This window comes from Mustela lutreola, chromosome 7, assembly GCF_030435805.1.
Source record: "Mustela lutreola isolate mMusLut2 chromosome 7, mMusLut2.pri, whole genome shotgun sequence".
Lineage (NCBI taxonomy): Eukaryota > Metazoa > Chordata > Mammalia > Carnivora > Mustelidae > Mustela > Mustela lutreola.
Genome location: NC_081296.1, coordinates 111,000,123 through 111,023,682, shown reverse-complemented (window position 1 = coordinate 111,023,682; position 23,560 = coordinate 111,000,123). Strand labels below are relative to the sequence as shown.

Below are 23,560 nucleotides of genomic sequence, written 5' to 3'. Positions count from 1 at the left end.
CCATGACATTAAATGTTTTATCCCAGGAAATTACCATCATTTACTTTACTATTTTCCTATTGCTGGATATTTAAACTATTCCTAATTTTTCACCATATAAACAAGTCTGCAGTTAGCTTTTCAACATATATTTTTATCCATGTTTCTGTTTTACTTAAACATAAAGGATACAAACTTTTGGGGCACCCGGGTGTCTCAGTGGGTTAAGCTTCTGCCTTTGGCTCAGGTCATGATCTCATGGTCTTGAGATCAAGGCCTGTGTCAGGCTCTCTGCTCAGCAGGGAGCCTGCTTCCTCCTCTCTCTCTGCCTACTTGCAATCTCACTTTCTCTTGTCAAATAAATAAATAAAATCTTGATTTTTTAAAAAAACTTTTGATTGCCAAAGTTCTTTCTAGAGAGGTTGTCGGCAATGTAAGAGAGTGTCTCTTCCAGGAATGGCCTGCAGAATCAGCCTCCACTTTTCCCATCTGGACCCATCCCCTGGATCCCACCTTCTCCACCTTCCCTGGTGCCGACTACTCCTGGTGATCTCAGCCACAGGTAATACTCAAGACCCTTGACAGTCCACAGGCTGGGTACCTGCTCTGTATTTAGCTTATCTAATAATATCATTTCTTGTTCTTCACAAAATTCCTTTCAAATTCTTTATGGTGACATTCCATCCTCTTTTTGGATATCATTGCAGGAAACAATAGGAGATTGGAATCTCGGCAAACCTAAATTCTATTTTCTGCGCAGGCAGGGACCGACTGTGTGACATCGGGAAGTGATTTATCCCCCCGGTGTCCGGGTGTCCTAATCAGTGAAGTAGAGGTATGTGTCATAGGCCTTTTGGCAATATGATAGTTATGATATTTTTGTAGAGAGCAAAATCGCTGCAGAATGGTTTGAAAGCTGACAGTTCCTTTGTAAGCATGCCATAATGACTATCTGTGGCTCGTCATTTTGTTGCCCGGTCAATGGAGAAGTCTACTTTGTTGATCAAGCTGGATTTTTGCATTTCTTTTGGCTCGGAAGGAGACAGCTGGCCTGGCCTTTACTCTGTAGTAAAGGCCTCTTCTAAGGAGACAGGCAGGGAGAATGGCATGAAGGCAGAGAGGGGGCTGGCAGGTCATGACCGAGGCTGCTGGAAGCACAGTCTACCTGTCAGGTGTGTTGATAGGTTTGGCCAAGAATTCACATACCGGGAAGTCAGGCACAAATACCACAATTTCTGCAGCCACAGGCAGAGAGTTTGTCAGTCCCCTTCTTCCCGCTTTCATCCATATGCAAGCAAGCGATAACATGTACTAAGTTAAATAATGCATGGTACTTCAACTATTCTTACTTTCTATCCTTTGGTTATTGTAATTACATGTAATTTTGTGACGGCTTTTCTATTTTTTAAGAAATCGCACTTTTGTACTTGATCCAGCTAACAGGATTTTCTTACATTACTTCATAAAGAGACCATCTTTTAAACTTCTAATGTTATTTCTTATTCATTAGTACATTTGCCTGTGGGGTATGTTCATAAATGGGTTAAAGTTACAAAGTTATGCTTATAAAAGCTCATGGTAATTTGGAGTATCAGGAGGATTTATTAATTTTGAAATCTTAAAAGAGCAAAAGCTAAAATGAGATTGGATTAAGTATATTCTTGCATGCAGTTATTCTAAACACCCTTAAGGACCAAAGACTAACGTACAGAGGACATTATGCAAATGTGAATATATCTCTAAGTGCCTCGTAGGCTTGCTGATGTAATATTTTACATGGTTAGTTAAGTACATCAAGTAAAAGGTCTGACCCTGATAGAGTAGAAAGGTGCTTATTTCAAAACAACTCAGTTGTTTCCCTGGCCATTGCAGAGCCAGCAATGTCAAGTGAGTGAATCTAGAATCTCGTCATCAGGCTCTCAGTCAGCTAAGCATCTGCTTAGCAGGAAACCAAAGGTCTTCTTGGAAGACACCCCTGTCTTCTTGTTTCCCATCTAAATGTTCCCTGTGCCGAGATGCTTCTTAGGGACCCCACTGTCACAATGTGAAGAAATAGATCCCCGATGTGGCCAATCTCAAGAAAGAAAGTTTTTAAAAAAATAGATCTCCGGTGTCACCAATATTCAGGGTTTTTGTTTTTTTTTCTTTCTTTTTTTTAGGGAGGGCCCAAGAATATTGAGCTTTTTAAAGAAAAGCTTCCCCACATGAACACAACGGTCTGGTTTAGGAACCAACAGAGGCCTCATAAATTGTAATTTGACAAACTGCTGTGGTATTCTTGTATCCTTCCTTTGGCCTTATTATCATCTTAGTATGATAAGGAGTAGATACACTTTCCGGGATTTATGGCTTCTATGTTAATATGAGAGGAAGAGAGTGTTAACGAGAGTATCATGACTAGATTCTAGAAACTTGGAACAGAGGGGCCGTTCTGTTCCATTCTGGCTCACCCATTATTAGTTGGTGTTTACCTGTGGTGTCCGTATCCAGGGTTGGCTGAAGGTAAGCGTCTGGGGGAAAATGTTACAAAGAAACCTAGATGTGCATTACCTTACCTCTGCTTCAAGTAGAGTTTTTTCCCAAAAAGAACTTAAACAAATCCATTAACTGATCATTAGTCACTAATTGATCACTAGTTTAGGTAAACATTCCTTTTAAAAATTTAGTCAACTTTGGAGCGCCTGGGTGGCTCAGTGGATTAAGGCCTCTGCCTTTGGCCCGGGTCGTGATCCCGGGGTCCTGGGATGGAGCCCCACATTGGGCTCCCTGCTTGGCAGCGAGCCTGCTTCCCCCTTCTCGCTCTGCCTGCCTCTCTGCCTCCTTGTGATCTCTTTCTGTCAAATAAGTAAGTAAAATATTTTTTTAAAAAATAAATAAATAAAAATAAAAATAAAAATTTAGTCAAAGAATATTTACTGAGCATGTACAAGGTCCAGAGTTCTGTGCTTGCCAAAGAGCCAGTGTTTGAGGAACTTTCTAAATGTTATCTGCCTTGATCATTAGCCATGGGCAGGGGGAAAGTAGAATGTTCATCTGATTGACAAATTCATTTTAGAAGAAATTATTCTGAATGTGTGTGGCCCAGGAGGGATGCAAATTCCCATTTTGAACTAAATCTATTCTTTACCATCTTTAAGAACGGTTCTGTGTGTGTGTGTGTGTTTATTTCTCTCTGATCATTTCTTTGATCATTTTAAGCATCACTAATGCCCCAGCAGACTACAATGGGGACAACTGGCAGGTGGAGAAAACTGATGACGGTACAATCGAAATGTAATTTCTTCCACTATAATTCTCTACAAGCTGTGTAAACTCTCCTCAGTTAAACAAACATTTTTAAAGACAAAGATTTTACATTTTCATCCAAACACTGCTGGTAACAACTGCTCACTTTCACTCTTTTGGAGCCTTCCCAAACAGCCAGGAGATTTGCATTTTCCTTAATAGTCTCAGCAGTATGCTTCCTTCCAAAAAGAGAGAGAAAATGAACACCCTGCATTTCCCTGAATGCTGAGTAAAATAACACGACTCTATTCCAGGTAGCCTAGTGGATAAATATGCAATTATTATTATTATTATTATTATTGATTGACTTATACAGCAAACATCTCAAACATTTGAACTTCACACACCACTATTTAAAATGACATCATAGCCTGGATACCAAGAGAAAAGTAGTAGATGGTGTTTCAGTGTCCATACATGAGTGTGCCTTATCCTCTATGAGTCCTCAGCATCTAAATTCAAACTAAATCCTGAGGCCCATTGTATAAAGATGAAGAGGAGCCCCTTGTCTGGTTCACAATATATCCCAAAGCAAAGCTCTCTCCTCTTTTGCCTATGTTTTTATTTTGCTGATTATTTTTATGTCTGTAAACAATGAATAGTGAGGAAACCTTCAGCTTGACTCCGTAATACCCAGTGGGAGCTTATTGGAACATCAAATGGCATGTTCACTGTATTTGAAGGGAAATTAAAAGGTTAAAAAAAAACCAGTTTAGGAAAATTATGGGAAGAAGGGGCACACAGCAGAGGGTAATTTGTTCGAGATCGTGATGACAGTCAGGGGCAGAATCTCAATATGGTGGCTCCTAGAGGACGGGCCTTGACCGTGAGCTGTCAGAATTATTTCAAAACAGTGGTTATACTCTTGCACTTAATGGTGATACCCTAAGAAATGACTCAGAGCCCAAATATTCTGAGTAACCAGCAAAGGGCCTCCATGGATGTGCTGTTGAATTTGGCTCTCCTGGCTGTGATGAAAGAGGCCAGCCTGTGAGTATAGAATGCCAGAAATTCAGAGACCTAATACAAAGACTGAATCCACATAATTTTGTGTGGTGTTTGCCTCCCTGGCTTGCAGCTAGAGTTGAAACCTGACTTCCAAATGTTCCATTGATGCTCTCTGCCTACCAGCAAACTGCTTCTGTTCTAGATTCCCAGAGCAGGAGAATTGGATGAAGTCAGGGATAGCAGCCGATCATAACTCTTTGGTTGTAATAAAAAGAATTCCAACTTCAATTAGATTATCCCAAAAAATCTGCTCGTGTTATCTGGAAGGCAGACATCGCTGGATCCAGGACCTCAATGGTGAAGCCTGCTCTGGTCTCTCTACATCTCTTAACAGTGTATTTCTTCTTTTCGTGTTTTGGTCTCATTCTTTCCCACTGCCCAGTGCTGGGCATTCAGTGGGACCAATTACTGTCTTTCCTTGGCCAACACAACTTCATGGGTGGATTGCTTCTTTCCTGCAGACAGCATCCTCCCCTGAGCATCCTGCTAAATGTGAATGAATGGGGTGAGCTGCACGAGGGAAGCACAGGGCAGGGTTGTTTCCTCCTGGGCAAGTATGGGAATGCCATTGGCTGAATTCATTGCACAAATTCCATGTCTCAGAATGGATGGTATTCTGGTCCGTGACGAGCAGTAAAGTCAGTCAACTGCCTTGCCTTTGCATAGGCTGGTTTTGACTCAGAGTGCCAGTCGTTCATTCAGTAATTATTTCTTGAGTTGCTACTGTGTTTTGGACATTACCACGTATGTTGCTACATTGCTTTTGTCCTCTTGGAGCTTACAGTCTATTAGAGAGGATAGACGTTAACCAATGAATTAACCAAGTTACCTTCTCAATTTTGTTATCATTTCAACTATTGTTCCTTTACCCATTCTCTGTAAAATGACCAAACTGATCTTTTAACAACCTAAATCATGTCATTCTTTTGTTTGAAATTCTTCAATGACCTTTTTTTTTTTCTGGGAATAAAACATTTGTAATTTAAATTTTTTTCCAGCTTTATTGCCATATAACTGACAAATAACATTGTGCAAGTTTAAGGAGGACAATTTGTTGCTTTGATACATTAGGCATTGCAAAATGTTTATCACCATGGTGTCGACTAATACTCTTTACATGACATAATTACCATTTCGTTTTGTGGTGAGAACATTTAAGGTCTGTTTTTTCTTGGGGCGCCTGGGTGGCTCAGTCAGTTAGGCATCTGCTCAGGCATTCGGCTCAGGTCATGATCCCAGGGTCCTGGGATGGAGCCCGCATTGGGTTCCCTGCTCAGCGGGGAGCCTGCTTCTCCCTCTCCCACTGCTCCTCCCCATGCTTGTGCTCTCTCATCTCTCTGTCAAATAAGTAAAGAAAATCTTAAAAAAGAAATCTATTCTCTTAGCAACTTTCAAGTATATAACGCAGTATTATTAACCATAATCACCATGCTGTACAGTATAACCCCAGAACTTACTCATTTTATTCCTGGAAGTTTTTACTTTGACCAGCATCTCGCCATTTCTCCCACTCCCTGGCCCCTGTCCTCTGTTTTTATGGGTTCAACTTTTTTAGATTCCACATGTAAGTGAGATCATACAGTATTTGTTTTTCTTTGTGGGACTTATTTCACTTGGCATAATGTTCTCAAGGCCCGTCCACGTTGTTGAAAATGGCAGGATGTCCTTCTGTCTCATGGCTGTATATTTGTATATATCACACCTTCTTCAACCATTCGTCTGATGTTGGACATTTAAGTCATTTCCATATCTTGGCAGTTGTGAATAATGCTGCAATGAATATGGGAGGGCAGACATCTCTTCGAGATCCCGTTCTCATTCTCTTTGGATATCTACTCCGAGGAGGGATTGCTGGATCATATGGCAGTTCTATTTTTAATTTTTTTGAGGAACCTCCATACTGTTTTCCACAGTGGCTGCACCAGTTTGCATTCCCGCCCACCCTGCACAAGGGTTCCCTTTCCTCCACACGCTCGCCAGCACTTGTTATCCCTTGTCTTTTTGGTGATAGCCATTCTTGATTAAGTGTGAGGTGATATCTCATCATGGTTTTGATCTCTATTTCTTTTTTTTTTTTTTTTAAGATTTTATTTATTTATTTGACAGAGAAAGATCACAAGTAGGCAGAGAGGCAGGCAGAGAGAGAGGAGGAAGCAGGCTCCCTGCTGAGCAGAGAGCCTGATGCGGGGACTCGATCCCAGGACCCTGGGATCATGACCCGAGCCAAAGGCAGAGGCTTTAGCCCACTGAACCACCCAGGCACCCTGATCTCTATTTCTGAGAATAAAATTTACCTAACACTTACCATGGGCTCGATGGCTCTCTAGGACCTGGTTCCAGCTAAGTCCCTCGCTTTGTCCACCTTGCTCTACCCGGCAAGACCTACCTCCCCAATGCTTCTTGCCTCTTCCAGCCTCTTTCTGGGCCTGGTACTTGTTCTTCCCTTAGCTTTGCATGTGAATAGCTCCTTGTCATCCTTCCTCTTTTAGGTCATAACTTAAACATTACCTCAAAGAGGCCTCGCCTACGTCTCTGTCATTATTCCCTTCACACCACTTACCACAATCTGCAATTATCTTCTTTGTTCTCTTCCTTAATGTCTGCTCCCTCCTAGGAGAATGAATTCAAGGACCGTGTTGTCTTCTTCAGGGCTTTATCAGTGGTCTGAGCAATTGGTAAGCTCTCAAGTCTGGGGGGGGACCACCTCCTCCACCATGAAGCCTGCCTTGGGCAGAATTAATTTCCACGTCCATGATGCCACCACTGTACTTCGTGCATAGCCTGGTTACAGCACTTGCTCTGCGAGGCTGTAATTGCTTCTCTCCATACCTGGCTTCTCTGCTAGCGCACAGATCGGTGACATCAGGGACTAAGACTTATCTCTGTATACCCAAAGCCTATCAGTGGTACCCAGGACATAGCAGGGGCTCTGCCGCTTGGTGGTGGAATGAAAGCAACCCCAATTAATTGGCAGTCCGTATCTGTGTGTTTGTGTACTCATCAGGAAAGGGAGGGGAAGAGAGCCACAGAAAGGAACTCCATGCTTTCAGCTTTCTTTGCTCTATGGATGGGGAGGGTGCAGAGGGATGAAGGAAAAGCTTTCCGAACAGAAGACAGAAACAAGGAAACTTGCAAAGAAAGAAAACATATTGTCAAGCATTTAGATTCAATTAGCAGCCTCGGGTGGGTGAAAAAGAGAGCAGAACTAGGGGAGAACCAGAAGACAGGTACTTGACAGTATTCCTTTAATGCTTTTCCTGTTCCTTGATGCATTGTCTTCTTGTGCAAGTATCAATATTGTGTGTAGACAGGGGGAAACGCATCATCTTCAAACTGTAATGAATCTAAAATGAAAACAAGCCACACAGTTGGCCAATACTGCTTTAAAATTGCACATCAAGAACACTTCCAGGGACAAACACTTTCAAGGCAAACAAACCAAACAGAAATTAAAAAATCTCTGTGGGGTATAAATATGTAATTACACTCACACAGGGAGCATTTTATCAGGTAAACCATCCCACTTTGTTAATTGAAATGCTCCAGCTCTGAGCTTTTTTGACAAAGCGTCTGAATATGTATGTGGAGGGTGTAGACACGAGGCTTCACCTCACCCTTCCTCGCTGGGGCTAACCGCCTCAAAGCCATTCTCCCCCTGCAGCTGTGAGGTCAGTTCCAAAGCCTTCCTTTTGTTTGTTTGCTTCTGTTTCCATCTAGCTGAACGTCGCCAGGATGCAACCTCGTTCGGAATTCTAAATATCTGTCCAAAACACAGCCCGTGTGGAAATTAAGATGGATATACCTCACCTCTATATAGCTCATTTGAAATCCATAGATAAGCCATCCTGTTTAGTAATTTAGAAAAGTTAAGGCAACCGAGCAGAGAGCTGTTGGAGGCACCTGCATGAGTGTGGTGATGTGGAAGAATGCCCAACTAGACTTCCGGCGCCCGAGTTCCACGTGACGCGGCTGACTCCATATGTGGCCGTGGGCCACCAAGACATGGCCGACTCATTTCTGTCCTCTAAAATAAAGATTGACCTGTGATTGCTAAAAACCTCCTTTCTACTCTGACAAGGCTTAAAATCCATATCCAAATAGTACTGCCTTTTTTGGAAGGTTTTTTGTTTGTTTGTTTGTTTGCTTGGGTTTGGGGTTTTTTTTTTGTGGGGTTTTTTGGTGGTGGTTATTGTTTTGAACCATTGAATGATCAGTTCCAAATGTTTGAAAGGTCACCCAAAAGAGGCTCTGGAGTATGTGGGGGCTCTGGTCTGTTTTCAGGCCCCAGTTCGGCCAATGCTGGCCCTCGGGCGCTGTGGCCACCATGGCGGGTCTCTGCTCCTGGTCCATATCCTCATATCCTCATACCCTGCTTCTGCCACATATACACTGAATGATCGCAGGCAAATTAGCTCACCCCTCTCTCACACAGTCCCTTTCTTTCTTTCTTTCTTTCTTTTTTTTTTAAGATTTTATTTATTTATTTGATGAGAGAGATCACAAGTAGGCAAAGAGGCAGGCAGAGAGAGTGAGAGGGAAGCAGGCTCCCTGCCAAGCAGGGACTTCATCCCAGGATCCCGAGATCATGACCTGAGCTGAAGGCAGCGGCTTAACCCGCTGAGCCACCCAGGCGACCCTGACACAGTCCCTTCTTATTATATATGGTATATACACACATACATACCTATATATAGTTATACTATATATCAATAGAAGTTAATATATCATTAACCATTGAGCACAATTTTCGGCTCAAAGTAATGCCCAGTATTAGCCATGCTTCACATCCTTATCTCATTTTCACAATCATAAACTTGTCCTTGGGTGTCATCCTCTGGGAGGCTGATCATTGAGGTCCCTGTTTCTTCACCTTTGTTGGCTCTCGGTCAATGCCTCCATTGCCTCCGTCTTGGGCTGGCTTTTCCATCCTCCTGGAGACTCTCTTGACCTCCCAGGTGTACAACAATCCTCCCCATCTCTGCACTCCTCTAGGGCATTTCTCATGGGGAGCAGAGTTTATGCCATGTGTTGCATCATTAATCTTCAGGCCACATGTGCATTTTTGGTCGAATCCAGAATCGGGGAACATGATCATCGTCAGGTCGAAAGGAAAAGGAGATCAAACATTGGCGATGAGGAACTTAAACCCATGACACTGAGGTGAATATCAAAGAATAGATAACTGTTTACAATAAATTCAGGTGTCTCAAACATTGGAGATAACTGTTTAGAATAAATTCAGGCGTCTCAATCTAGATGAATTATATACCAACTGCTCTGTTCTTACGTCATTCCTTTCCTTGCTTTCCACCAGAGCACCCTTCCTCCCAGACAGAACTTCCCAGAGACCCTGTATTATTTCCCTCCTTCCCTTCTTCTCTCTCTAGGTTCCTTCCTCATCCTGGCCTCTCCCGCCTTCTCTTGTTTTTTTTTTTTTTCCCACAACTATTAATTGAGCAACTTCTATGGGCAGGGCCCTGGAGACCCAAGGGAAAGCAGAATGAGTAAGACCCCAGTCCTCATGGCACTTTAGCTCAACAGGAAAGACCGCAAAGGGGTTGGACATTGAGAGGAGGTTTGGGAAGGCATAGGGTACACGACTGGGCCACTTGCTGTCCCTCTCCAGTGAGGGAGGGATTTCCCAGAAACACCCTTTGGCCCATAGAAAGAACATAAGAAATGAGAAAACTGGAAGCCTAGTAGGTGGAGATAAAAGGAACTTCAAGCCCCTACCCAGTTTCTGTTCTCTTATTCTTTACCTTTCTTTCACAACTATATCTACTAGGTACCTGCCATTGACTGATTCAGCAAATACTCAGGGAATGACTGTTGCATGTCAGGTAACACACTGGGAGTAGGGAATAGAGCAGTGAATAAGACAAAGAGTCTCCTGCCCTCAGGTAGCTGATGGTTCTAGCCGAGGCCTCAGGCCAGGTCTGAATTTCGTGATTTATAGGACAGTGTGCGTACTTTAAGAACTTTGCACATACTAAATAATTTAATCCTCATATTTGCCCTATGTGGTAGGTACTGTTGTTGTCTTCATTTTATGGATAAGGAGACTGTGGCATAAGGAGGTCAAGTAACTTGCTCAAGGTCCTATAACTAGGTGGCATCTGGCCTCTCCCACTTATTAGTTATGTGACTTTAGCTAAATGACTTAATCTTTATGCAGCTTTATAAGACAGGGATTATTACTATCATCCACATCTTATAGGTGAGAAAACTGAGGCACAGAAAGATTAAGTCAGTCCGTCCAGAACCCTTAGCATGATGCCTAGCAATGGTTGCTATTATTATTATTATTATTATTCCTGAGAGACAAAAAAAAAAAAGATAAGAAGGTTTCAGAAGCCTGGAGATGAGCCAGTATGATTCCAAATTTTCATAATTGTGTCCTTCTACCAACTGTAACGTGATGAGCTGACATGAACCCTGGGTAAGATTCTGTCAAATTTGATGGAAAGAGTTCTTCACAAAGCATTTAAAAGTGGTGTCTAGCACTTGCCTTCATGAAGAGCAAGTCTCCCCATCTCTCTGTCTCTCATGATGCTTCAGGTTTATTAAGTAGACATGGCTTCACAGTCACATATGAGGAGGGAAAATGTAGACATGACAGATGATTGACAACAGATAACTTCTATTAGTCTGCTGAGGCTGCTGTCACAAAACACCTCAGAGTTGGTGGCTTGAATGAGAGACATTTATTTTTCTCACAGTTTTAGAGGCTAGAAGTCTGTCATCAAGGTATCTGCCAATTCAGTTTCTGGTGAGGTTTCTCTTGCCGGCTCGCAGATGGCCGCCTTCTGCAGCCTCACACTGCTTTTCTCTGAGGCATAGAGGAGCTAGTCTCTTTTCCTCTTCTCATAACGATACCAATCCTATCCCATTAGGGCCCCCATGACCTCATTTAACCTTAGTGACCTCTACAAACATAGTCACTTTAGATGTGAGGACTTTAACATATGAATTTTGGAGGGACACCAGTCAGCCCATAACACACAACATTAGTCATCCGTGTGACACAGCTGCAGAAAACACCAGCCTTCGGTGAAGGTATTGGCCCATGATGTGAAGGAGAGTGTCCCGAACACTGTATTTCATCTCGTTTGGTTATGGGTGTCTCACTTGAAGATAAGAAGGGCAAGTCAACATTTATCAGGCATATACTGCATTTGATACTTTATGTAGTCCTACGACAGTCCTGCAAGTTGTTGGTATTATGCTTCTCACTAGAAAAAACTGATAAACAATCTGTTACTTAAAATGACACCAGCTCTCTTACCAAGGTCAGCCAGCTAAGGAGGTGGTAGGGTTTGAACCAGAAGAGAGGTATGGGAATAGGGGGTCTTGAAAAGAGAAACTCTGAGGAAAGACATTATGGATGATTATCCTGAGAAAGGGGAATTTCAGCGTGATTCCACAAGACAGTGCGTAGATGAAGTGGTGGAGATCACAGGGAAGAAGGTTTGGAGCAAATGCATGTTAAAAAAAAATTAAAGATTTTATGTATTTATTGGAGAAAGAGAGCATGGGAGAGAGAGAGAGCAAGAGAGAGAATGAGCAGGGGAGAGGGAGAAGCAAATACCCCGCTGAGGTGGAAGCCTGATGTGGGACTCAGTCCCAAGACCTTGAGATCATGACCTGGCCGAAGGCAGTCACTTAACTAAGACACCCAGGTGCCCTTAATGTATGTAAAAAGATGTTTAAAGCTACAACTCTCCAACATGGAATGGATTATTTTAGAATAGATTATTATTCCTCCGCTCACTAGCGGAGGAATTCTAAAACTAGAAAGTCTTGTTGCAGGAGAAAATCAGCTAGAGCCAAGCATCAGATGGATTGAAATGGAGAACAGGCTTAAACGCGCTCCATTACTCCAAGTTTGTTGAGATTTTCTGTTATCATAGAAGGACTTCCCCAAGGGCAAGTTTCGGTATCTGAAATTCTAAATACCTTAACCTCTGAGCACCAGTGGTATGAAAAACTTATCTGATGCATAATTTTTGCTCAATATTTTCATATGAAAATGCAGTCAATTCAGTCAGAATCTATTTGAATTAAGTTATTAAAATAAAAACAAGCCATGAGAGCCATTTCCGTTTATGACAGCTGGGAACCGTATTCCAAGAATGCCCTTGTAATGGCATTCGGAGTTGCTTACCTAGGGCACATCAAAGAATTAGATGCAAGTGGTTATTGCGCTAATGAAATGCTTATCTTTCTCTGTTCATCAGGCTGAAGAGCTTTTACAAATGGCTGATATTTGGACTCTTTTTCCAATATTAATTAACTGAATGGGCATCAAGTCTCCTAAACTCTATTAAATTAAGGATGACCTAGATTAATTCTTTTCCTGTGTAAGAACTATGTTTGGAAGCTAGCAATTTCCGAATAGTCATAAAATAGACGTAGATTGCGACACGTCAAGGAACAGCACTACTTGCCATCAGAGGTTCCTATTTTGTAAAAAGTAAAAGCAAAAGCAAGACCTTGTTTCATGGGGAACCTGAAATGTAACTTACATCATTGCCCTTACAATAAGTATCTTCTAGAAACCTGAGATATATTTGGGTCATCACAATTCTCCAGATGTATTTGTACTTCATGTTCTAATTCTGAGTGTGTTTGGGCCTGACAGCTCTTGGTTAAAATGAGTCATGAGGCAAAAATACTTCTGGCTGCTTTGGCTGTCCCACTCATCCAAATGTTTTTGGCAAATAAAGCTCAATGGGCAAATGCTAACATTCCCCAAGAGCTTTTGGCCTGGGGAAATTTTTGCCAAAACTTTATTTGTCCTTAGTACCCAAACAAATACTGGCTGTAGTAACAAAGATCACAGCAAGCTCTCCCGACTGGAGAGCACTGGGAAACAGAACAAAATTTCCGGCTGAAATGGTTAGACCACTGAAAGACACCCAGATGGAGTAAAACTTAATTATTCACAGGAAATTTTGGCTTCATATGGCCTTTTGGTGTGTCTGAGAGCTAGAGGCCAACTTTTGCTTTTCTCAGCTCTGCTTTATAATATGCCAGAAAAGTCCAGCCTCCTTTCTCAACTTGTATCTCAAGCCTCTCTCCCAGCTCATCAGTCCATTTTTTTTTTTTTTAATCTAAAAGAAAGCTTCAAGCACCTGGTATAGGAAAACTCTGTATGGATTGCTCAGCATGGGAACTAATTATTTTAAGTCACATTGTTTGTTGTGTTTTACCTGCTGCGGTGAGCCTCACTTCCCAAGCAAGCTGCCACAGGCCAGCTTTTGCTCAGAACTCAAATGCGTGTTGATTCCACCCTGACCCCGAAGACTTAATGTGGGGAGCACGTTTGTACATTTCATGCAAACCAAACATGATGTCAGGTTTCGACAGTTTCTTTTGAAGAGGTTAGCCTTTGACTGAACTTAGAGGGAAAAATTTATGCTCAATTGAGTAACTTGATGCTGACTGGAGTGGTAAGAATATCAATGACATGAATAACTTCAGGGATGCTGGAGGGTTCCCTGTTTCACGTTCAGAGACTCTCAGATTGGGTCAAGTGTACAGACTGATTACTGCCTGGTCAGGAAGCAGTGAAACCTGATATACAAATACACCTGCAATTTGATAGGCTCCAGGCATGATCTTTACAAGCAAATTGCTTCTTCAGAACTGTCGTATGAAATTGCTTTTATCTACTTTTCTTTTGGAATGATGGGCCAAGTGAAGAATCCATAATCATAGCGTTCTGTTTGGATGGCCTGTGGGCCAAGTCTATCAAGTAACCTGTTGTGATATTTGAGGGGCTCCAAAACCTTCTTACTGCTCTCAGTTTCCCCAAGACTTCTCCCTTGCTAACCCTGTGAGGGCCTAAAATATTTTCACTCATGATTCTCAGGGCTGGAATGAACCTTCTCCCCTGAATGGTCATGTACTTCTATTTTCTTCTCAGTGGAGGGATCTCCTTCACAACAACCTCACTTGGTAACACACATTTCTTATGCTACAGTGATTATCTGGAAAAGGACTCATACCTGAGGATTGCAACTGTTCTGAGCAACTTCTACCGCTGTTCTCAAATTTGCCCATGGCAGACATTACCAATCAATCCTGATCCTCTTTCCAGTCGAGCCACACCCAAGGTTTAGAATCCTTTCTAAGACAGTTTTGTATGCAGCCGCTACCCTGCCTTTGGTGCTGGGACAAGAGAAGAGACCTGTTTCCTGTTTCCTGTTTAGGACATTAAGTCCTTCACTTATGTCCATTCATTAGTCAAATATCTCGTGACCTTACAGAGAAGGTTCATAGGACATGTGGATTTTTTTTCCCGTAGTTTTCCTGAGTAAGTTTTTGCTTCTTTTTTATATACTCCTTAAAATATATGTGCACAGTTGTATTCTATTTTTTTATTTAACATGAAAGTTTTATTTTAATGTTATTATAAATACTTGATACATATATTAAATGAATGCATGATATTTCATATAATTGGCATGAGTATTTATATCACTATCTCTTTATGTTGAACATTTAGTTTCCTTCTGATGTTTTATTACTATAAATAATATGATATATGACAGAATTAGTTTTTACACTTAGAGATCTTTCTATATTTGGAAATATTTTCTTAGGTTACATTCTCAGAAGTGGGTTATTGGGTCGTGAGCATTTTATGATGGTTAATAGATTACTCAACCACTTTCCAGTGGATTTATATCGGTTTGCAAGCCCACCATGTATGAAACTACCTAACTCGGCTATTACCTCCCTGCCAATTTTGCATATATATTTAAATTTAGCAGGGCTCATGATATGTGAGTTGCTTCTTCTGGGACTCCTGACATGTGCTCTGTGGTTCTGTGGTGCTTACCACTCTGCTGCCATGCTCTGTCATCTGCTATGGGGCTGTTGAGGTTGCCTAGGTCCCCAGGGAATTTATAGCTCTCCCCAGCTTCCCTTGGCATTGACCTGTGAGTTCCTCTGTTGCATTGGCCAGAGGTTACCATTCTCTTGGCAGTAGTTATAATTAACAGCTTGGTCCTCTGCTCTCCAACTCCTTTATTTTCATCCCTAATAGTAAGAACAGCTACCACTGCCATTACTATTGCCACTTACTGAGTACTGGTTAATCACTGGGCATGATTCTAAGTACTCCACATGTACTCCACATGTAACATTTTACTAAGTCCTCACCGAAGTGCACTGAGATGGCTGTTATCATTCCCGATTTACAAATGAGTGGGTAATTGAAACTTAGCAAGCTCCATAACGTTGAGAGCACTTAAGTGCTAAGTAGAGTTGCTGAGAAGTAAATGGAGGCTCTATCTTATTTCCCACCCCAGGACTATAAGCATTCTATGTAATGCCTCTATGTCCCCGAGCCACCCCATCTAGGCTCAGTCCATTTGTTGACTCGGAAACCAATTCAGTTCTGAGTTGGGGGAGATAAAGGAACTCTAGGCCAGCATCTGAAGTCGCTCTTGCTGCAATACCAGCTCCAGTCTGTACTTGATTTATGCTAAATGGACTTCTGCTCAGTGATAGAACTGAGAAGACATAGCGCGGGTGGAAAGGCTAATGAGAATATTCGCTAAACTGAGTTTTTGTGAGCACTGAAAGAAGGTCATCTCAAGGTGGTGACATATTTTAGATATTTCCTCCTCTGAATGGTAAAATCTGGCTAACTGCAGCTCCTGCTTTTACCTTCCCTTGTCACCAACTTTCCACTTTGTTCTCAATTCCAGCAACCATACCCTTGCCTCAGTTTTCCATGACTGATTCCTGGGCTTGATAAATTTTGTTAGCTCAGTTTCTATAAGATCTGCAAAGGAATAGTAAGAACTGGCAGGAAAGGGGAGAGTCCTTGCAGAAAAGATCTCAAGGGTTTTAGACGAGGAGGTGGAATAGAAGACTAAACTCATTGGTATGGGTATTTTCACCTGTAACTCAGGACTCAGCATACATTCAAAACCCTGGAGTACTTGTAAAGCTAGTCTAAAGTTTATTGGGATTGTTCCTTCTGAGTTTGAAACTGGTTTCTGAAACAAAGTGGAGATGCAGAAGTTCCTTGGCATAGAAGAAGGGGTCAGAAGGCTCAAGGATGTGCAAATCTGAGGATATACTTCTGATGCATAAACTCATAACCAGTCACCTGACTATATTCCCTGGGAGAGTCTAGAGGACACTGTCATCATTTTAATAATAAGAAATTCACTGGTGAGGGAGGCACTCATATCTTTGATAAACTTGGTAGTGGCTGTATTGTATAATCATGCTGAGTTCAGTGAGTGGTATACTGCCTTGAAACTGGATTCCCCAACAGCAGATGGGGTCAGTGGGGTTGGGGAACAGTGGAGATCAGGTGGAAACTTTAAACTATCTGTAGCAGACACTGTGGTGCTCTCCTAGGGCACTTGTCTAGAGCAAGTGCAGCTTGCCATTGGCAATATTGTTGGCTAACAGCTCAGAGATGTGCCTAATTTAGGGAAATACCTCACCCAAGTTTATGCCCACTCACTGGGTTTCCAGAGAGCCCAATGTAAGATACTTGGTGCCAAAGAGTCCTAGGAACCAGACTCTAAAATACACAGATTCTGGAGCTGGATGCTCACCAGCCAACAAGCAATAACTCCATCACTGGCAGTATGTAGAGTGTGACTAGCCCCTAGCATGCAGCCACAGTACAATTGTTAGCACTTTCACCAGCGGTAAGTTGGGTTGGGGGACCAGTTGAGGGGGATGTACTGTCTTGTGCAATGTCTCTATTGTGTAAGGGGCATGTGAGAAAGGATTCTATGAAGACCATGGAATTGTATGGCTTTGTTGAGAGCCACTGATAAGATGAAAGGATAAAAGATCAGGCTCCAGTCAGTGATCAATACCTAATTTGAGGCAAAACACAGAAGCCAAAGGGCCTGTTTGTTAACATTTCAGTGGACCCTAACGTCTTACAACCAAAGTGTAGACAGATGGAAGGCCAGGCTCAGGACTTTATCATAAAGTAGTGGAACTTTACACCAAGGTCCAAGTGGGACCCTGTGATTTGAGATAGAGCTATGTAGGTATATATGTTTGAAAACGGACCTTCCAAATTCCCTGAAGCCAGCAAGCCTATAGAAGGGGGCCTTCCTCCTTGTCAGAATGTAGTGGAACCCCTTGATTGGAGAACATGCAGAAGATTCAACTCATGCAGGTGCCTTGAAAGACCATGTAATCTCCCTCTTTCCTCCCTCCCTGCACGCCACCTCCCCTCCTGGTAAGCAGACCAATAATCTCAGCATAGATTGGGGATATGCTAGGCTGAGTAAGAATGAGAGGCGAAACACAGAAGGCACTATGGCCAGGGTAGTATATTTGGGACTGGTTGCTGGAGTTGCTGACTCAAGAGAGTAGAACCTAAAATTAAGTAAGGGAGAGTTTGAAATGGAAGTACTCTCTTGCAAAATAAGATTTAATAGACCAGAAAGGACCCCAGAGACTGCGCTGATATAGTGCTGGGAATGCTCCTAGAAGCTTGGGAAAAGGGATGGCCCTACTAAGTGGAGAAGTATCAGAACTGGCCTGGCAGGTGGTAGAGGAAAGTTTCAAAAGGCACAAAGAAGTTGGCATGCAAAGATAGATATACTACTTAAATCTAAAAACTGCTACCAGCCAAATATATTCTACATTCTGCGGGAAGGCAAGGGGCACCAGCATCATTGAGCAGCTTAGTGGTGGCTGTCCTCTTCCCCAGCTTAGGTCAGGGATGTTGGTGGAGATGGTGTTACAGAAATGGGCTCTCTGAGAACAAAGAGGGATTATAGTTAGCTGTCTTTAAACATCAGAAGCAAGGTACGTACAATTACCGCAACTAGCGACAAGTTCAGGGTGGTGCCAAGGGAGGTCTGTCTGACTTGCAGGGCACTATGAGATGGTTAATTATCAGGAGCAGGCAGGGAAGAACACAGTTGGTGTTCAGTATACCCACTGCTGTATCTCTGGTGCTTCCATGTCCAATTTTAGCTATCAATGGACAAGTGCAGGACTAGGGCCTGAGAAGAACATGATAACCAGGGACTCAGGTCCCTTAAGATGAGAGTCTGGATTATCCCATCGGACCAACCACCTACACCAGCAGAAACTGAACATCAGTAGTGGAGGAAGGGAATGAAGACTACTAGTTAAGGCATCCTAAGTACATTGTGTCCACTCTGCGTGGAGGTAGAAGAGGTCTGATGAATATACGTGGTATGTGCATGGGCTCCTGGTCGTGGCAAATAGTTTGACTGATTAGTGAGGGGCTCTAGAAGGAAGAGAACTGGAAGACTGCTGACAAGAAAGTCTGGGGAAGAATTAGGTAGAAAGCTTGTAGGTGTGCCACAAAATGTGTGCACCCCTGAGTCTTTTGGGACCGACCTCCACAGAAGATGCTTTTTGCAGACAGGTGAAGAATTTGACCCATCCAGTGGATGTTAATCAGCCTTTCTCCTTAGCCATCCGAGGGGTTGCTAAATGACCCAGAATTAGTGATCATAGTAGAAGAGATTGAGGCTGTACATGGCCCAATGTCATGTGAGTCCCTCTCGTTAAGTCTGAGCTAGCTTTGGCTACTGCTGAGTCCAACCCCACCACCTACAGAGATGAACACTGAAACTTTAACCCACCATCATTCCTCAGAGAAGCCACATGGTGGTCGTTCAGGCACATCTAACCCCTGACATCTGAGAGGGGGCAGCAGTTCATCTTACAGGAGCCAACGTATACTTTGGGTAAGAGTTTGCCTTGCCTGTTTGCAGTGCCTCTGCTAGCATTACCTTCGGACCCATCAACACTGTAGCTCCCACAAATTACCTTGGGCTATGGAGGCCTTTTTTTTTTTTTTTTTTTTTTTTACCAAAAGAAAGAAAGAAAGAACAGTGACAATAGACTCACGACCAAAGTGTTACCATGTACTTTATCCCCCGACAGTAGCCTGCCTAATTCAATAGCAGGACAGGTGCTGAAGGCTCAGCTAAGGTGTTGGTTGACTAAGGGCAACCTCTTGCACTGTTGGAGCGCTGGATTCTGGGGAGTAGTAGATACACTGAACCACTGACTGATACGTGCTAGTTTATCTCCAGGAGCTGGAATATATGGGTCCGTGAAGGTTGAAAGTAAGGGTGTCCTACTGACTGTCATACTCAATGACCCATTTGTGAGATTTGTGCTTCCTGTTTCCATAATCCGTATCTACTACACACAACATATATGGGTACGTATGTGTGCGCACACAGGTGCACATATATAATGAATATAATGACCATGCTGTAAAGCATACATTCAAGACCCTGGAGATGGCACACATGCTTTCCATTTAAAGCAGAGTGTTACATCTACGCTGATTTAATCATTAACATTAGTAAGAGGCCAATTATACTGTTCAAGAGTTAAGATGTTTTACGAGGAAATGACAAAAAGATACATGTAATCATTGCAATGCCAGTTTACCATCAGATAGGATGTGCAGTAATCCCTTTAGCAAGCTTAAGCTTTTACATATTAATGGCAATATTGGAGAGCAGGGAGATGCCTTTTACAGCATTGCTGAGGTCCTTTGCTAGTTGGCCCTATTACTAGAATGTACTGGGAGAATAATGCGGGTTTCGTGGGCTCGTCCCTCCCCACTACTGGGGCCTGGGGTGGTTTTCTAAAAGTGATGCCGTATAGCAATTAATAATGAAGAGGGGGGAAATTCATTTAGATATTTGGCAACATCTTTGTGGCATTCAGTATGGGACTCATATAGAGTAGATTTGCCCTGCAGAGAAATGCTGGCAACGCTTTATTCTTAAACATACGATTTACCAGCAGCCAGAGACAATAGAACAATTAAAACTTCTCTTCCAGGGACCAACTTACCATCTACAAGTCTCAGAGCTACTAAAATGTATTTTAAAATGAACTGCAGGGCACAACGCATGTTTCCTCATGCGTAAGACAATGGCTTTGGGTTAGACTATGGCTTCGCCAGTCCCCTCCAGACTATAGAACTTCACAAGGTAAAGGCAAATCAAGCAGCAAAGGAAAGCAACCTGTTGACTTTGTGAGTCAGAAACTAAAGAAAAGAAATCAATAATAAGTCTAAAGGAAAACGTCTTTCTTGGTTAAACAAGGATAGCCACTCTCATCCATTCTGAAAGATAAGCTGAGGAAATATCTGGACATATTCTTTCCTGGGTATCACAATATACTGGACAAAGTAGATACCTTTTATTTGAGCTTAAAAATTATAGAGATGACACCCCCTGTGTCAATCAAGAGTGAAAAGGATAACTAAATGTGGAAGTTTATTCAACAATGACAATGAGCAAGGAACAGCACACATGCGTCTCATGAATACAACGTTTCGAGAAAGAAGGCCACAGAAGAGCACCGACTGCGACCGCGCTTGTTACAGCTCAGCAACAGGATCACTGGACTCCATTGCTGGGGATGCAGACACAGGGTGGGTGGAATCATGGGGGAGAAATCAGGCCATGAGCAACACACGCTCAGGATAGAGATGAGCGCTGGGAGGGGCACGGGAAGCCACCACAGCTGGGAAAGGAAATCCGTGGTGCTCCACAAGTGCTCCTACATTCTTTTTCTTGACCTGGGTGGCAATCACATGGCATTTGCTTAATAATTGTTTGCAAAACCTTACTGATGTATTTTATGCTCTTTTCTGCATATACATTGTTTCACGGTATGAAGTACAAAGGAAAACATACTTAAGAACATTGTATGCATTACCTAAAACTATCTGATTTTAACATGCTATCCTTTTAAAAATAAAATACGTGGGACCTGAGAGCTACAAGTAGGGTCCCCGTATGTGCTTTCCAATCCCCTTCCCCCGCTCTGAAGCAAAGATGCCATGAACTTGGTGCGTATTCTTCCTGTCCTTGTCTTTATAATTTTCTACCCATGGGCTTCGTGACTAACACATTTCCTTGTGCATGTTGGAACTTCACATCAATTATTGGATGCGTATATTATTCTGCCAACTTGCTTTTTGCACGCAGCCTTGTTTGTAAGATCTGTCTGTGTTGGTACACATAAAGGGGTTCTGCTTCTCCATGCCCTGTTTCCTCATCAGCAAGTAACGATGATAATAATGGGTTTCATGAGGTAGAAGTGAGTCTAATCTAATTAGTTAATCTAATTTTACCTGCTGCGTAGAATGCCATCATTTCTTTGTCCAGGTACTTAACTCTTTGTTGCTGAGGGACATTTAGGGATTTCCAACATTTGAAATTATAAGCAAGGCTATGATATAAATAACTGTATATTCCTGGCTTTTAAGAAACATCCATTTGACATCTCCTTTAGACCTCATGGGCCAGTGTGTTTTCTGGCTCCAACCTTGGTGGGAGGGAAGCCCTAGAACAGAGAAGTCTTCACATCTTTGGAATTCAAGGGCAGTTGTGAAAGCCTAGGGTTTTTAGGATGAAACTCAAGAAGAGTTGGGGGAGGTGAGGAATCACTGAGAGCTGGGCTTAGCGTTATGTATTTTGTCTATGCTATCTCATTGATATAGACAGCAAATAGTCTCTACATTTTTCAGACGAGGAAACTGAAGCTGGATAGTTGAGGATGAACTAGAATAGAAAGGATCATTGGGTGGACCCCTAAATAAAGCCTGTGTCTTGGAAAAATCCTATCGCACTTGAACTGAGGCCCAGGTAGGCTTTCTCCTTCCAGATGACCTTGATCAGAATCTTTGCCTACCTCTGCCCTTTGCAAAGGCCCACATGGTCTGGGGGTGTTCAGGGAGTGGAGGGGGAGAGGAGACAGGGTGGGAGAATAGAAAGGGATATGCTACAGAGATGATTATGGAAAGTTGACAGCTGCCCAACACACTGTGTCCCTGGCAACACCTGTTGAGTCTGCCACAGTGGTGGAGAGTCAGATGAAGAAAGACAGCTGTACACATGCCAACAGCAGCAGGAAGCTGTGCTGGGTTTGTGCTCCGCCAGTGGAAGACGTGCCAAACTTGCTGGCCCTGATTCAAATGGCTGGGTGTCGAATGGGTTTGCCAGCGACTAAACCCAGGGAATACATTTGCATTAACACCGCTCACCACTTCCCCCTGCTCCGGCCTCCCCTGTCCCTCCCCCGCCGCCCAGAACAGAGTTCCTCTTTCCAGAATGTCATCTTCAGGCTGCTTTTCAGAACCTGTATTTCAGTGGAACATGAGGTAAGCCAGATGCTGTCCTGAATTGCCTTGAAGGAAGCCAGCATCAGCAATCGAGAGCAAGACAAAAAAACAAAACAAAACAAAACAAAACTCCATTTCAGGTTTTTGGCAGTTGGCTAGAAAAATATGCTAGGTAATTTTAATTTTTGGTGTGCATGTGAAAAGAAAGAATAGATGGGGTTTTACATTTTATCTCATGCAAACATTAGGCTCACCCAGACCCTTCCTTTATTCCTGCACCTTGAAATTTGGGGGATTCTTGGCTAAGCAGAGTTTCACAGTTGGAGTGGGGTGTTACAGGAAAGTTTGGCTCTGCCTACAAAATTGCTTCCGAAGATGGAGAAGTGTCAGATATGTCTAATTTCCTGTTATCTTTTCTCAAGACTCGAAGGATACCCTTGAGAAATATGAAGTCTCAGATCTGGATGAGGGAGTTTTTTTTTCTCTGCACAGATCCCTGTTTATGATTTAGAAAAGAGATCTATCCTAACTATCTATCTCTTCCTATATTACGGCATGCCATAATTTCATCCACTTTATGCCAGCATGCAGTGGAGGTGGTGGGAGCCGTAAAGCCTTAAGGAAGAGAGAAGCTTTGTGGATTACTGCTTTTGATAGCTTTTCTCCCAGAGGTCTTAATGGGTAACTAGACCTCAAATGATAGAAATTATCCTGACCTTCTGACCTTCCAACATCACACACACACACACACACACACACTCGCATGCATGCACACGTGCGCACACACCCCATTTCCTGATCAAGGCTCTCACTTCATTTCTGTGTGGTGTTGGGGAAGGAAGATCATTAACACTCCTGATTCCATTCCCTCTTAATGATGATAAATCTTGCTTGAATACCTTTTGGTTGAAATAATAAATCAGGTCACAAATTCTTAGTGAAACAAACGTGTTTGGAGTCACAAATTTTACTTAGGGATTTATTTCCCAGATATACTTACCTACATAAGGCATAAAGGCATAAAGTCACGGGTCCAGTGATGCTCAATACAGCATTTTTCAAAAAACCAGCAAAAGGCTGGGAGAACCCATCTGTAGGGCACACCTCATTGATAATACATCTATAAAAAGAACACTCTCAAGTGTTAAGAAGCTC

General features: G+C 42.6%; 1 long non-coding RNA gene across 1 annotated transcript in view; it reads left to right on the top strand.

Annotated features, from left to right (window-relative positions):
• The first annotated feature begins 742 nt into the window (after positions 1–742).
• Positions 743–23,560, top strand: part of LOC131835360 (uncharacterized) — a 45,109-nt gene continuing 22,291 nt past the window's right edge. The window contains exon 1 of the long non-coding RNA XR_009355150.1: positions 743–814. This is a non-coding gene — a long non-coding RNA (uncharacterized LOC131835360). The remainder of the gene's footprint in view (positions 815–23,560) is intronic.